Source organism: Oxyura jamaicensis, chromosome 8, assembly GCF_011077185.1.
Source record: "Oxyura jamaicensis isolate SHBP4307 breed ruddy duck chromosome 8, BPBGC_Ojam_1.0, whole genome shotgun sequence".
NCBI lineage: Eukaryota > Metazoa > Chordata > Aves > Anseriformes > Anatidae > Oxyura > Oxyura jamaicensis.
Window position 1 is genome coordinate 29,393,708 of NC_048900.1, and position 16,856 is coordinate 29,410,563.

Genomic DNA, 16,856 nt, shown 5'->3' on the forward strand with positions numbered 1-16,856 from the left:
CTTTTTACAGCATCTCCAAACATTAAATAAAAATAAAAATTATTAGAAGGAATAGAGCCATCTGTAGAGGCTAATAATGTGTCAGTTTGATATTATTATTAATAATACTATTATTTCTGTTGCATATTAGGGAGATCATGACTGCTAATGGCTATAAACTAGGAGTGATAGCCTTCATTCGGGCCCATCTGTGTTGCAGGCAGAGCGGAGCAGGAGGGTCTGGTTTCAGAGCAGTTGTTTCCCCACACCCTGTTTGGTGTCCAGCTCTGGTCCGTGATTGAGTTGCAAGGGGCTGAGGCACAAGCCCTAAAACAGGTTTTAATTATCTCACAGCCAGGTCAAGTTCATCTGTGCCGTGATCGGGTACTCAAGATGGATTTATTTGGATGCACAGTACAAGGTCCATGTAACCATCTAAACTTGAGCAGTGACAGCAGGAAAAACTGTAAAACCTTTGGAAAAGGGACATGGTGGCAGAGGGATTAAGGTGGTGGCTTGCTGCCAATATAGAAATAGGAATGTAAACCATGTCCCTGGTTCTTATCAAGGGTTTCCTTCAGTCAGCTCAGCTGTGCATCACCTCGAGCCTCGGGGTAAGAAGATGTTCGTGTGACACCAGCCACAACACTCCTCTTTGCCCGGTGCCTTTGCCACACGAGTCCAAGAGAATGACCCAGATACCAATCTGCCTGCATCCCACATTTCTGCTGTTTCTTGGGTTCTACACTTACAGTGAGTCACTTAAAAGGAAAAAAATATATAGGAGCTTTTAATTCAACTAATCGTAAAGATTATGATAAGCATAAATGAAGCAGTGTCTGTTGTCAAGAAAATGCTCAAGGAAACGCCAAGCAGGCAGCTCTTGTTTAAACATTACAGCAGTATAATTTCATTATTGATTAAAACAGGAGTACACTGAGCAGGCAGTTTCCTCCTCTCTACTGCCGAATACCTATAGACAGCGCTCCCTTTTCCCCTCTATGTTACTGTTGTGGGTCATATTTAGTGCTGATGATTTGTAATTTATCCAACAGGTACAGGCACATTTCCCCCAGGTAACATTTGTAAACAGAAATAAAGCTGGTGGGGTATTGTTTGCCTCAGAAACTCTGCAATTCTAGTGTGTCATAGAGTAGGCAGCGATGTGTAACCAAGACCAGTGATAAAAAGAAACTGCAATTGTTTTTTTTAAGGTACAGCTCTAAAACTGTACTATGTGGATTTCCATGGTGTAGCAGCGCAGACAGAAATGACTTTTTTTTTTTTTTTTTCCCCTCTATAAGAACTAGTTATCTGATTCTCTTTTGTTTCCCTTATTCCAATGTTCAGTTGCATTTTAGTGTTGAGAGCTATAAGGATGCATTGAAACTTATGGAGCCTGACATTTTAACTATCTCATCTTAGCATGATTCATCTCAATTTACTTTCTTCAGAAATGCAGCCTGGAAGAATATGAACCATTCTGGGGGCTTGCTAGAAGGCCATAAGCTCCATTAAAGAGTACAGCGCCAGCTGCCTTCCAGAGAGGGTTTGCTTGTTATGGGTCTCATCCTGCAGAAGTAATAGGTGCCTCCTGGGGAACGCCACGTAGTCTCAAAGGCTGTATTCGCAGGACTGGAGGAGAACTCAGCCCTAGGTTGAGTCCTTCACCCTTACAGTGTTCCTGTACCCTGCTGTAAGAATATCAGAACAAAGAAATCCTTGGCTGCTTCTGCCCTGCATTTCAGCATTAAGCAGAGCAGAGGAATCTCAACAGTTAAATAATGAGGAGATTAAAAGAGCCTCAATAAATTTGATGGGTTGATATGAGCAAACAAAATCACTCATATGATATTACACAAGTGTCTGTTCAGAAAACACATGATTTTGGAACTGTGGCCGCAGTCTGACAGGTATTCTGGGGCAGATCCTCTGCGTACATCAAGTGTCATCGCTCCACCGAAGTCAACGGAGCTGTGACAACTTACACCCATGGGGGCTCTGCCCTTTTGTGCACAATTCCTGCAATAATCGGATTGCACCGCACACAGAGCCCCGGCTGCGCGACCATCGTGGCACAAAGCGCTCTGCAGACAGCGAGCTGAAGGGCGGCCCAACTAATAGCCGAGGGCAGAGCTGATTCCCCTTCAAATTTCAGATCCGTCTTCCTTTCCAGCACGGACAGCCCAGGCAAAGGCGGAGGCAGGCAGTGCTCGGAGGCAGGAGCATTTTGGGGTGGCGTGGGCAGGAGGCACGCAACGCTCGCCCACCCGAGCTCGGCGGCACTCGGCGCGGCCTCTTCCCTTCTGTGCCCGTCGTCACCAGTACAGTGAAACAATAATATATCACCGGGCCTGACCCTTTGGCCTTTATGAATTATCTGTTTTAGAAAGATGTGAAACCACCTTTTATATCCAACATAATAGATATTTAGACATTGTAGATCAATAGTGAACAAGTTTCCTGGTTATAGTTAATGGGTGCCAGAGGGGCATTCTGACACTGACCTCTGACACCCTTGTTGACAAGAAATCTATAGAGAAAAAAAAATAGGAAGGACTGCCAGGTTTTAAAGTTATGAATATAGATCTACAGCGAATAATGGTAATTTTCATTGAGCAGAAATTTTTCATACTTTCAGTTTCAGATGAATTTCTCCAAAATCCTTAATTCTGACCAATGTAAAATTAATAACTGGCCCTTGGTGAACATCTGAAAACAACTGTTCAGCTGTATGACACATTTTTCCATTTGTTACTCGTATGATATTGTTCTGCTGTCAAAGAAGACTTTTCCCTTTATAAAATAGGCTGTCATTTGTAATTCCAAACCAGCACAGATTTGTTAAACAGCCACATCATAATGGGTCTGGATAGGAAGAAATACAGGCTCCTGGTTCTTGAAAGAAACTGAACTAAAATGATTTTTAAAAGAAAATAAGTTTATAGGAATTTAATACTATGACTTCTCACAAAATTGGTTAGTCGTATGTATTGCTATCAAAGTACTAAAATACACGCTTATTCCCTAGTATATCAGATACTTTAATTAACTTCTCATGTAATTAACCGATGCAGCAAATGACTGTTAATAAAGGTGGCAACAGCCATGAGTATAAAATTATTCCGCTATATCACGTACTTGGTGGCACTGGGTAAAGAAAGTGGTGTTCTCCAGCAGCCTTTGAAGCAAACCAGAAAAACAGAGCTAATTTCCAGCAGCCTGTTCTACGCTGCGGCACAATCCAGCGTGCCTCCTGGTAATGAAATTAGCTCTGTCATGTCAAGTCAAAATGAAATCCGTGTGAAAGGAGGGTCGCTGGCTTTCCAGAGGCTCTACCCACCAACGTACCTACTGTATTATTATGTCACACTCCAGTAACGCCGCGCTGAGGTCTCAGTGGCCTTCCTGCAGCTAAGCACCATTGAAAACACATTTGTCCTGGCTGTTCTTTTCTTTTACCCCTCCTCTCATCTTGGGCAAGATGAATCTCTGCTGGATACAGGCTGACTCTGAGGGCAAAGCCAGGTCTTGAGGAGGTAACCTGCCTCCTACGGCTTAAACATTTTAATTAATTTTAACACTAATGCACAAATGAGAGTTAATCACTCTGCTGCAGTGCTCTCTAATTTACCAAGTTTATTCATTAAAACTTTCCTCGCTGAACTTTGATTGAATGTCATGCTTTTTAAGAGGCCTCTCAAACAGCCTTGAGGCTTTTAAAACCACTGGGTGGGGGCTGCTGTCAAAATGCTCCTTACAAGGGGCTCTGCACGGCACAATGTGAGCGTGGGGCGGCACAGGGGCTGGGACACACAGCAGAAAAAAAAGGTTACTGGGGCAGCACAGAGACAGGGTACCCAGGCATGACTTCAATTACCTGCTAAACAAAACGGGCATTGCTTAACTTTTACAAACTCCAGGCCAAAACAGTCCACAAGCATAAAGCTGTCCGCATGGTCATCATGCTGGATTTTGTCATTTGGTGCAAGAATGTAATATATGCTGTATGACTCTTAATTTTATGAGATTGCTTTATTGCTGTGCTATATAACAAAAGCACTCTGATAACGTTATTTGTTTTAGATAATATATTTGCAATGTGTTTGCTAGTCTAATTATTTTAGAATCAATATAATAAAACCTTAGGTACACAGTTTGGTCTATTAATTGCTATAACTAAAATCTCAAATTTATTGTTTAAATGGGGGTTCTTTATTTCAAATTAACTGAAGCAAAATGTAATCTTTACCTTTTTAATTAACTGTGTTCAATATTAGGTAAAAAAAATACCTCACATTTTCAGTTTCGTAATGAAGGCTGCAATCAAAAAGGCTGACATTCAATCATACATTTAATTGGCTTTTTTAAAGTCACTTACATTACTTGGCTCTCCAAGGAAGTTGCAGATAAGAAAAGATTCTCTGATATAGTTTTGTGGGAAAAATCATCCAAAATGTAGATGCACAATACTTTTATAAAAATACAACAACCCCTGCTGGCATGTCTTGAAAGCTACATAAAGCAAAGTACAAATACTCGTTTATTCCCATCTGTGCCTACCTTAATCGCCAGCACAACTTGTCCCTTAGCATGTAAGCTGTCCTAAGCATCTAAGTCATTTCTGTTAGGTGGACTCCTTCCATCCACGCTTCCTCCATTCATTGTGAAAGCCCCTATGCCACCGTGGGTGGTTAAGTTAAGAAAACTGACTAAAGTATCTCTATTAATGCCAAATTCCTGCCTCTGTAACTAGTATGAGATCAAAGTTTATTCAGGCAATGAAAATGTCTAGCTAGAGATTAAGTCTAACCTTCTTCAAGTTTATAAATCATACCCACTTCTATATTTGAATCAATTTAAAACATGAAAGTGCTGTGATTCTTACCTATTTTATTGCCTTTACACTTCACCTGCTGCCCTACCACTTTTCCTAGCATTTGTTTGTGATTTCCAGAAGCAGTAGCTCCAGCAGGCCCCTTGGGGAGCCAGGAAAAGTGGTTTTGTGCAAGGGGAAAATGACTGATGTCCCATGAGGCTGAAGCATCGGGGACACTGGTTTCACTGCACAGGCTCAGGACAGGGACTTGCACACGTCTGACTTGGCAGGGATGCGCTGGATTTATAAACTCAGTGCCCTGGAAAGCTAACTGGAGCTGGGCACATCCTGCACACTCCCTCCAGCTGCCCAGGGTGCTGGGTCTGTGCCTGTACTGGTCTTGCTCTGATCTGTGTACTGTGCCTTGCTCTGATCCCCAGTCAGGGCACCCCAGTACTGCAGCAATACCAATTCCATGCTCTCAATTTGCATCACAACTGCCTCAAACTTCAGCCAGCCTTGTTTGTTTTGGTTTGCCTTGTCTACCTCATCCTTTCTGACCGAGAAATGCAATGACAAAAAAAGGCATTTTTAACTTAGCCTTCCTTCTGCCCCAGGAATGAACTCATCTTTCAGTACATTCCCAGGCAACTTCTCACTTGCCTGGATGGGCTGAGAACTGCTCTGGGTGTTTCAGAGGCAAACCACGCATCACAATTTTTCCTAGAATTCCTAATTTAAAATTCTCATATTAGTTTTTCCTTAACGGCATTCTCCCCTGCCTATTCATATGGGGCTACATTAAAAGCCTTCCGAGTCTCTTTGCCTTTTGGTACAAACATACCCATTAGAATATTGTATTCTGGGATGGAAATGTTCATCAACTTTTCAGGAATTATTACATAGTTTTTCTCTTCTTCCTAGGAAATTTATGAATCAATATTTTCAGCTTCATTGCTGCTCAGGTTCTGTGAAACAATCCTTATGTTCAGATCTTTCTATGGGCTCATCAAACTGAAAGTCCTATTGAATTGGCTGCATTTCTGTGTTCCACCTCATTATGGTGGGTGGCACCGTAACACATGTACAATTGTACTAGGAGTTCTTTCTTTCAGTTCCAAACAGGAAACTTTATTAGAATAAGAATTACGGTCACTGATTGAATTACTCTGTCTTTTGCCTTTCCTCTGTAGTGCTTTTATCTCAAGCCTGCCCAGAGATCCTCCTCTTCACTTCATGATATGGATTTAAGCAAACACATAGGTCATAGTGACTACCTAAAATACCAACACACCAACTGTGTACTCATTTCCACATATACACGTGTCATATTTAATGAAAGGGATAGAAGGAAAATTCTACCTCAAATATAAATGCTTGCACTCAAAGTACTACAACAGCTGTTTTGCTATAACCTGCGTGAATGCTCCTGTCCAAACCACAAAGTGACACCCTCTGACAAATAAGCCTCTGCTCAGTCATATCTGCACAGAACATCCCTAAATGAATCTCACATAGCAAATATGTTTGTAGAAATAGGACTTGGTAAGCAGGCAATTCACAAACAAATAATGCTTTCTTTTAAATATGTTAGTTGTTATGAATAGCTAAACCAGCTCTAGTCATTACCTAGCAGTCAAAAATTGATGATAGAGTTATTAGGATAATATACTTAATTAATAGAAATATTAAAAGATTCTCCATTAACCTGCATTTGCTCAGAATGCCAGAGGGGTGATTAGTTAGTATGGCACAGAATATTGTGTAGTACCTACTGCTCTTGTACAGAGTCAGAAAACAGAGATCCACGCTGCTATTAGATTCAAAGTAAGACCTTAATGGTATTCAAAGTTTTAAACAGGGAGGAAGATAAAGATGAGGTGGAAAAACTATACCTTGAAATTACTAATGGGATTAGGGCAGACCAAAAAGGTACCTTTTTTTTGGTAAGATAACTGATATTTTAAAATCAAAACAGTTTGGACTGGAGACAACTATCTGCGTTTAGCGCTTCTCACAGTTCAACATCCTTCCCTAACTATCAAACTTTTCCCTGCAAACACCATAAACATCATCTTTTCACTGTACACATGACTTAAGATGCAAAGCATAATTCTGTGAGTCAGATAGGCTGGGTACCACTGTCTCAGACATAAAATACGCATATATAACTTCAGCAAAGCACAGGTATAAATTCACTCTAGAAACTATTTGGTAAACTGTAGAAGATGAAGATTAGCAAGGGTTTTATGCAATGTATAAAAATTTGGTTCAGGAAAAGAAACAACAGAGCTGGCAAGAAGAACTGGAGAAGTATGCTGCAGTTTATTAGTGACCGTGGCACACAACTGGCTTTTGAGGAAGCAGGGACTGGCAATGCAGGCAACAATAAGAGCTGGATTCCAGAAGATGCAGAGCCTCGATGCATTTCTCGCTCCCAGTAAACTGATGTGCTTTGTCCCCTTTTGTTTTATAACCTCCGAACAGTTCAGGCATTAATAACAGTACAGTCAAAAAGAAAAAGGAAAGATCCTACACCTCATTATCAGGCTTCCTGTTTGCGAAATGGTGTGAGACCAAATTAGTGTATGTTTGGAAAGCACACTGTAAGAGTTAAGCATTCTATAGAGATGCTAATGCAGAATTAAATAGATCACTAGGAACCAAGTTCACCAACAATAAATTTGAATTCAGTCACCTGGAAACCCCAACAAGGCTTTGATGCTATAGAAATTGCCTGGATTCTTCTCCCTAAATGTCTTCCTGTAGGCATGCAAAATCACTTAAAACTAATATGTCAAGACAATACCTGTTGTTTCCCTGCAAGGTGAACAGAGACTCATTAGGGAAAGGTATAAACTGGGAGTGTGAACAGAAACTTTTAAAACTCCAGTGTCAGAGTGGAACATCACATACAGATTCAAGTTTACAGCTCCAACATCACTCTTGTTAAACAGTGTTTGCAAAATGGTGAAACAAACAGAAGTCATTGGAGTCCCACCCCAAGCCTTGCAACAGCACATATATTCAGCGTAAAGTTGAATGGATGAGAGATTGAGAAAGTTAACAAAAAAACACATTTTCTTCCTTAAAGAAATATTTCCTACTGACAGATTTTGGATTGCACGCTCTTTGAAATACTGAAGCTATCAGCATGTTCCCAGAGAAAAAATACTAAAAGCTGGTAGAAGTGAGCGCAAAATATGTGACACACATACAGACAAATACACCTCCGTGTATGCATACATATATAAACACACCCACAAGGTGCCATATGGAAACACGCCTACAAAAGAAATACACCTGTCGATAAAAATGTTTGAACAAGCAATTCAATTTCTTGGGGAAGGTCCAAAGAAAACTGTTCTTGGTCATGTTCAAGAGTGACTGCTTAGCAAGTCAGTCTTGTCCTGAGCGCTCCCTGCTGCTGCAGGACTGCCTGGGGTAGCTTGATGCAGCAATCTGCATGGGCGAGCCGACACTGGCAGGGGAGGGGGAAGAAGGAAGCCTCTGGGGAGGAATTCAGGGAGCTAATCTGGGTGCACCCCAGCTGTAATTAGTCGTGCCATGCAGCCTCACAACCACACTTCAGTTTCATTTTGAGCTAGCTTTAAGTTAATTTTAAAAATAAGAAAATGCAAGACAAATAGCGGACATTACGCAGATTGCTAAAATGGAGAAATGCAGTGAAAAGATGGATGTAAGTCACAAAGTTCACATTAATGTCTTGATTTTGCTTTATGCAGCCTCACACAGTGAGAATGCTGAATGAGTTTGGCTTGGATTACCCAGGCTTCGAGCAGAAGGGGTCACCTTATAAAATACAATTTCTTACTGTGTAATTAACATCTTTCATCTTGTCACAACATTTGAGTGATCATAAAGTGACAGAATAGTCAAGAAATGTTACATCTAGATGCTCCTAACAAAGAAAAAGTGGCCTCCAGTTGGTTCATAAAAAATAGGACGTATTGGGATGAATTAACAATTTTTTATTTTCAGTCCTAGAATATACATAGGTAAAACACTCAAGCAAAAGATTCACCTGAGGCTTCAGAAACAGAATCGGTGTGGGTTTGCTGCCCAACAGGCTTGAATTAGCTAACACAGAGTAAATTTCTGATTAAGCCAAGATAGCCTTCAGGATGCTCTATATAAATTTAAAGCTTTTATCTATCTGAATCCTCACATAAAACTAAAAAGCTCCCAGTCCCCCAGAATTTTACCAGGGGTCCATGTGCTCAAAATAAGATGTTTTTCTTTGTAGTGATGACAAACCAGAAGTCAAAGAGAAAGAGAAAAAAAAAAGAAAAAAAAAAAAAAAGAGCAAAAGAGGAAGCCTCCTTTACCCCCTGTGGGAAGAATTGCACACCAAGTACGCAGCGGTGCTGGAAATCAACACAGGTTTTTTTTTGTGTCTAAACATAGAGTTAGAGGTGAGGCTTCAAAGAATTAAAAACAAAAATATTAAGCCTGAATGAGATATCTTCATGCACTTTTTGATTGCTTTGAAAATTGCCTGCCTCAACCATTACCTGGAGTGATCAGGATGTAGGTTTAACACGGAACCTGTGACCATAACCTTGCTTCCCTCTCTGTAAAATGGTATTAATGCCATCTCAAATGAATTCTGCAACAATTGAATGAGGAGTTCAAACTATTTTAATAATGTTATAAATACTTTCAAATTTTGTTTCTTTTTTTTTTCTTTTTTTTTTTCTTTTTTTAAAAGCCAGTAGTGCGTAAAAGAAATTAAGCAGAAAATTAATTCTCCCAAATGCCTTCAGTAAGTGGAAAGAAATTCCAGCAAGCACCAGATATTCAGAAAAAAAAAAAAAAAAAAAAAAAAAAAAAGTGTCTCCTGATTTTGGCATTATAATCCAGAAATTCTCATTAGCTTCTTCAATTCATTTAATATAATTTACCCCTCCCTGCAAGTTTTTAAGTGATGAAAAAGATTAAAAATGATCCCATAACAGTCTGTACAGTATTTTACATTCACTGACCTTTTATGTAATTTGGTATGTTCCTTTGGATGTCTATTCGAAGTGTGGTGGGTGAGAGCTTGATTTATAAACAGTGTATGCACACAGGGTTTTTATGTACCTTGTTCACACCATCAGTTTTCCTGTAGTCACTTATGGTCTATATGCAATTCATTAAAGCGCTTTTTGTTAAAATTGCCCTTTTTTGTTAATGTTTCTGTACCAAAGTAGTTTTTTTTTCAAGAAAGGAAAGTCTTCGAATGCTGTCTTGTGACATCCGTTATGGGGTCCCCTGCTTGTACTTCATCTTACAGATCTCACAGCTGGAGTGGAAAAGGGGCAGACTTGCTTTGCAGGAAGCTTTTGATAAAAATCCAGCTCTCCTTACCTCTGCCTTCAGTGTTAAGTAATGGGAGACCATTCTCACTCAAATTCAAAGAAAATACCTTTTAAAGAGCAAATTCTTGGTTCTACCTCCTGGCATACACAGCAAACCTAAGAGATGATCCCAAGCACACAGTGCAGCTGAGGGAGAAAATCTAATTTTCACCTGCTTTTGTGCATGCAATAGCAGAAGTGCTCTTGAAAGCAATGTAGCTTTGTGTGTGTTACACTATGCTCTTGTAAATAGTAACAGGACACTAATAATTTACACTGGGAACTTTGCAAAGTATTTCTTTGCTGATAATATTCAAGCTATGTAACTATTTGAACCTCTGCTCACCTCTCTATCACTCCAGCAGGAACTGAATCATGCAAATTTCAGCAATGACAGATGCACAGGAAAACTCTAGCACAGACAGAGGAGGACTGAGTGCAGGCAGTGTATAACGTGTATAACCCATGCTTTATGCTCTTAGACTCTGGTACAAGCCCATTCTGTTCTTCAAAGTGGAAATGACCTTTTAGTGGTAGTCATTTACTTTCTGCCTCCTGTTCTCCATTTCATTTTTTGAGCTATGTACATAAACCTTTTCTTGTGCTTTAGTTTTTATTTTTGATATAGCAGAAGGGTTTTTCCCCTGCCCATAGTAAGACTAAGAATAGTGAAGTGTGTAAAGATTGAAAGAACCAAAAAAATTAAAGCTTCTACCAATTCCTGCGTAGTCAAGCAGCAGCTAGGTATGCAGCTCTTCTGGTGCATAAGAAAAGGGAATCTTCATTAGATGAAATGTGGAAGGAGACCTCTAGGAGGTACCTACAGCTCTCAAAAGATTTAGGCTACTTCATTCTCAAAAGAAGTAAGGCCCACCTAACCAGCTGGCCAACCTTTATGAATTTCTGGGGACCTAACTGATACCTGTAGCACTGTAATGCTTACAGGGGCAGTCCCCAAACCACTTACAGATGCAGCCATGGAAGAGGCTTTTAAGAAGAAGGCTTTTAAGAATTCAATGTGTGACCCAATTTTCTCTTTCTCTGCCACTTGCATACATCATAATTTTCCTTGAGGAGAATATCTCCTGTATGAAAATGCTTGCTGGCAAGAAATCTCCTTTCTTTGCTGGTTTCCTGCTATGCTACTCCAATCTGAGGGATTTCAGAGAAAAAGAATGGCTTACTCCCTCTCTCTAGCATATCAGCTAATGCAGAATGTTTCGCTGGTCTGTGAAAGGCTTTTTCTCTGTCTGTGGGGAATGTTATTTCTGATCCCCAATGTAGCAGTTAATAAAGTCTCAATAGTCTTTCCACCATTTCCCTCAGCACCAGTTTGCAGTCCTAAAACTCCACTGCTCCTGTCACTCTCCAGCCTCTCCAATCTTCTCTGCCAAATGATGTTTTCCTTAGCAGGAACTTCCAATGTAGCCCCAATTGTTTCTGTTTTATTGAGGGATTCCTCCTGAGTGGATTTTTCGATAGCATTTTTAACCACACCAGCAGCCACGCTCCTCTAAAGCAAAATTAACTACAGCTTCTCCAGATTTAATAGCAGCAAAGTTTTTAATGCTATCTTACTGAAGTCCCCTGAGCCTGCAATAGGTTCCTTCTCTTAATATTCCATTATGTCTGACATGCTCTTGCCATCCATGGAGAGCGATTGGGTCTTGTACTCTGAGCTTCCAAGCTATCACATTTCCTCCCTTTCCTAATGCACATCCTGCTCTCTCCTGGAGGTCACTCTGATAACAGAGCTGGCACTCAGAGGCACACCACACAGAACGAGACTAGCCAAGAAATCCAAGTTTGAAGAATTTTTATTATTATTATTATTATTATTGGCAAACCAAGTATTTTTAGACTATATCACAACTTCTGGTCTGGCTGTTTTCCTTCTCCCTCGGTTACAAGAGGTGTTTCGAGTGAGAAGTTTCTCAGTAGTGCGCGTGGGTCTCAGTTTGATGGGCAACTGCTGGCCCTTGTCTGCTCCATCAGGTGCCAGCCAGATCCCACTGTGCAAGGGCTCTGGGAGGAGGACATTGACACTTTTGTGAATTTAGTGACAAAATTAAGATCTGATGGAAAAGGGGAAGACATCAAGTGGCTATAAAAACATGAGATTAATACTCAGCAGACTGTCATTCAAGTGCTAGCTGTGCCAAAACCAGCCACTGATGGCACTCTCGTTTTACAGGCCTAAATGCAGGGAGCACATTGCTGTCTGCACAGAGAAATTCAGAGTAAACGAAGGCTCGGTTGAGAGGAACGTGCCAATGACGAGGTGTTCTAATAACTGTGATGATATTAGGGACAACTCGGGTAGAGATGGTGTTAAGAGTTTTATCAGCCAGTTTTAATTAACTCTGCAGGCAGTAACGTGAGAGCACAAAGGGAGCTGGTTCACTACTGCTTGAGACTCTCAGATAAGAAGCACTCAGTGATATTGTGCTGTACTTTACTGTCTCTGAATGATAAATTAACATAATATATAAATAATATAGTATATACATGTGGGTTTCTGTAAAGAATCAAGGATTTAGATATATATATAGGTCAGATATATATATAGGTTATAACTTGTCACAACATCCAAAAATTCCAGTGTTTTCACACAACGTGGAGTCTCTACATAAGGATGTTTACATCATCAGGAGCCACCACGTAACTTTCACTGTATGCATTTCTGTATTAGCACTATCATCTCTGTTATTGCAGCATGGCAGGCACCAACTGCTAGTACTGTGCTATAAGTTCTGTTATGTTCTCCGACATCTGGCAGCTGTATTTATTTGTTTAGCCTCAGAACAGGATTATTAGAACTCATAAATTCCGAGTCGGTTGGTACAAAAATAAAAAAAAAAAATAAAAAAATAAATTCTAGGGCAGTGGGGAATTAACTGTAGTCACAGAGATAAAACTGTGTTGTGTTAATGCACCAAACACACAGCTACTAGAGTGCAGAGCTGTGCTTCAGCTGGATGTATTTACATTTTTCTGGTCAGCACTGCCTGTTTCTCCCTGACAGTAATGCAATTCTGCCACTGGTGATAACCATAAGGGCTGACGTGTTTACCTCCCCTAGTAAATATAACACCATGGCAAAAACATTGCACTGGCCGTGCTTCACCTGTGTCGTTGCTTTCACAATTAGAATTGCAGGAACATTAGCAAGGTTTGGAGAAGCGATGTACAGCAGGGCTCTGGATTTAATGGGGAGCCAATGCAGGATGTTGCTGAAGTATTCAGATGGTTGTGTCTCAGCTGTAAGCACGCAAACAATCCTAAAAGGAGTAAGTAAAATCAACCCCCAACTACCACTGTATTGTGAGGGAAAAGATGAATGCATACAGCAACTGCAGAAGCAGATTCACCAAAAGTTTAAGTGTATCTTGCTTTAAAATTTAGTAAGAATACTTCAAAACGCTGCTGTACCACACCTTTTGTCTGTGGAAGACCACTGATGGTGTGGTTTTAGAGTAAAGATGGAGTGCAATCTGTATCCAAATTGGATGTTCATTTGGCATATAAAAGTAAATTTCAATGAAATAAGTTTGCAGTGAGCACTGAGATAACTGAAATTTGGCCATTCTTTGTCTCCTCCCTGGACTTTTGCTGAATCACAATTTTCCACATGTCTGTAATCTCCCGTGCAGTTTATATATGTTGTGTGATTTAGCAAATAAAGCTAAACAGCACCTTTACTGCTAATGATGTGAGATACAGGCTTTTACTTGTGTCCGCTGCTATTTAATGACATAAATATCTTCAACACTTTTGATAGCCGGGTTAAAAGATATTGATTCCCTGAAGTTTCTGTTGCTTGCATTGCAAAGAGCTGCACTGAAAAGCAGTGACTCAGCTAGGCAGAGCATACAGCAGTTGTTAACATGTCTCGGGCGATATTGTAGTAAAGAAATCGTAAGAGTAAGAAATTCAAGACTCGAGCATTTGTTGACAACCTCTCTGATCATTGTCCTTCTGCAAAAATACTCATAAACTCAGAAGAACTGAAACAATAGGCACTTCTCACTGCAGGATTAATTTACCCAGCAGAGTATGGTGCTGCTCTACACTGCTTTACACTCCTGCGTGTCTTCCCAGAATCACCACAAAATCTCATCCCTCATCCCTCTTGCTCACCCACGAGGTTGGTTGCTGGGCTGTGGCATCCCTTGAATTCCACAGAAAATCTATGACGAAGATCTTCTTACTTGCACAGTGCAAAACTATACAACTAAAAGGCATGTACCTGTATAAAACTATGGATTTTAATCAAATGCTATGCCACTAAGTTTTTCTTACAATCATTTAAATTAAATCATTTAAACTAAATTGTCTAAATTTTGTCACTATAAGTGCTAAAAATTCTTCATTCCACTTTAAAGCAACTGGGTGAAACTGAAGAGTCAACATTTAGAGAAACTGGCCTTCTTTAGGATTTATATGAAGAACGAGCATTTATTGTACCCATAAACTTACAAAATCCTGACTTACTCCCTTCCGTCAGCATTCTGAGTTTTCAAGGCTCTGTTTTTGAGGCAATACTTGTTTCAATAGTTCAGAAACCCTGGGCTGTTTCACAGAAGAGGCAATCTTCAAGTGTCCATGTTTTGTGCTGAGATTCTGTCTGCAGAAATTTCACCCTCTTTACGTTCGGTTCGGGAAGAGCAGCTGAATCAAACTCTGTCCTTCAGGATGCAACACTCACAATTATTATTATTTTGTTTTTTAATCAGCACCTCCAAACTCCACTTTTGCTACCAGGGTGCTTCTTGCTGGATAGGCAAACACAAGCAGTCCGTGCGGCAGAGCTCAGGGCTGAAAAGGGAGGGTGTGAGCTGAGGTGGAAGGAGTTCAGCGGAAAAATGTAGAGCTGGACTCTTCACTTGGCAAACTGAAACCATAATGCTTCACAGGCATTGCAGAATAGATGATATTTAAAGATTTAAAAGAGAATATGTTCTCTTATTTAAAAGAGAAATAGTGACTTTTCAGATTGGAGCAAATCCTTATAGTTTCACTGGCAGATTGTATGCAGTCAAATGACGACTCCAAAAAAATCCTCTCTTTACCTCTGGTGACCTATTGAATATTGCAATTGTCTGGCATCTCTTCCAAAGCATAATAATAAAAATAATAACAACAACAGTGGTTTTTTCTATCAGCATAAATACTTACAGTTACATTTGAATAATATCCATTCGATTTTCATAATATGAAATAACATAATGATCTGGCAGGTTATGCTAGTCTGGGGGTTATTTATGTGCAGATCAAGAATTTTCTTACAGACTGGGAGATAGAAATTGGAGTGATCTTTATTTCAGTATCTCTGATTCAAACGAGATGTTGCCTCTCATCACAACACAAGGCAACAAGATTTATTTTCACGCAAGTGCAGAAGGTGAGGATTCTCCTCTCTTTACACTGGTGAAGGCAACTGGTTTTTCTTTTACAGATAGGCACAGCTCTGCTATTCTCCCAGAGCCACTTCTGAAATGGCTGCCAGCTTGCCAGGGGCACAAGAGCTTGCATTGGACACCTCCAGAGCTGGCAGTGCAAGCTGCTACTGCATGAGCTGGACGTACCCCTCTTGGATGAGCACCACAGCTTGAGCAAGGAACAGGCTGACAGTCACAAGAAAGCCAAGTGTATCTATGTGGTCTGTGTCTTGTTAGTCTCACTTTTTGTAGGTAATAATGTAAAACCCTTCTCATGCTCTCCCTTGTTTTGACCAGCTGTTCCCAAACCACTTCATTGCAGCACTTACACAGCTGGCACCCACCTGGGGAATGAGAGCCACGAGCACCCCTGGGTGCTGCAGGGCCAGGGGTGTGCAGGCTCCCCACTCTCCTGGCCGCAGCCCAACGCTGGAAATGAGGGCTGTGATTCCCTGCCCATGGCCAGTGGGTTGGAACTAGACAGTCTTTAAGATGCTTCCAACCCAAGCTGTTGTGTGATTCTATGATTCAGTGGCAGGTTGTGTCCTGCAGCTCCTGAGCTATTGGAGATTTTTTCTCACACCATGGAGATGAACCCCAAAGACTGCATTAGAGACTCACCTGGGAGCACACATTATAATCCAACATCAGGGTGATTGAGACCTATCCATAACAGCACTATTGCATGGAACATTTTGGTCAGTCCAGGAAGAAGAAGGAAGTTATGCCCATTTTTGCAATGAGTATCAGGTGTTTGGTAATTGTATTCAACCCAAAGTGCAGAAACAGCAGCTGCACTCCATTTAAATACTGTGCCTTAAAGCTTTCACCTGGATTTATTCCAGCAAATACTGTATATTTAGTAACAGCTGATAACAAAACATCATTTCCCATGCTATGACTAGTTTTTAAGCATCAATAAAAACATACTTAATCAATTTATATTAAATTACTGTGCAATTACCATGGCAGTTTAAGGCTTTGCCTATGTATATTAGACATTTTACCAGTTAATTATTACATTCCCTTAACTAAAGTGGGGGAGCAAACCCCCACTTCTTCCACCTTTTGGAGCTGCGGCCTCTGCGAGCGCCTTTGGGGGCAGTGACCCGCTCTTTGCTCCCGTGGTACACGCCTGCCTCGCTGATGAATGTGAAGACAAGCAATTCTGCCATAAAGTAATCATGAACCAAGTCTATCATTCCCCATGGCTTCACTGGGCTTTGAATACAGCTCTTAAGGTACCAATACAAA

General features: G+C 40.6%; 1 long non-coding RNA gene across 1 annotated transcript; it reads right to left on the reverse strand.

Moving 5' to 3' along the window:
- Window positions 1-332: 332 nt before the first annotated feature.
- Window positions 333-16,251, reverse strand: LOC118171044. Its single transcript, XR_004753018.1, has 4 exons — window positions 16,224-16,251; window positions 3,741-3,859; window positions 2,250-2,359; window positions 333-740 (listed from the first exon to the last, which is right to left on the reverse strand). It is a non-coding gene; the product is annotated as an uncharacterized LOC118171044 (long non-coding RNA).
- Window positions 16,252-16,856: the final 605 nt, after the last annotated feature.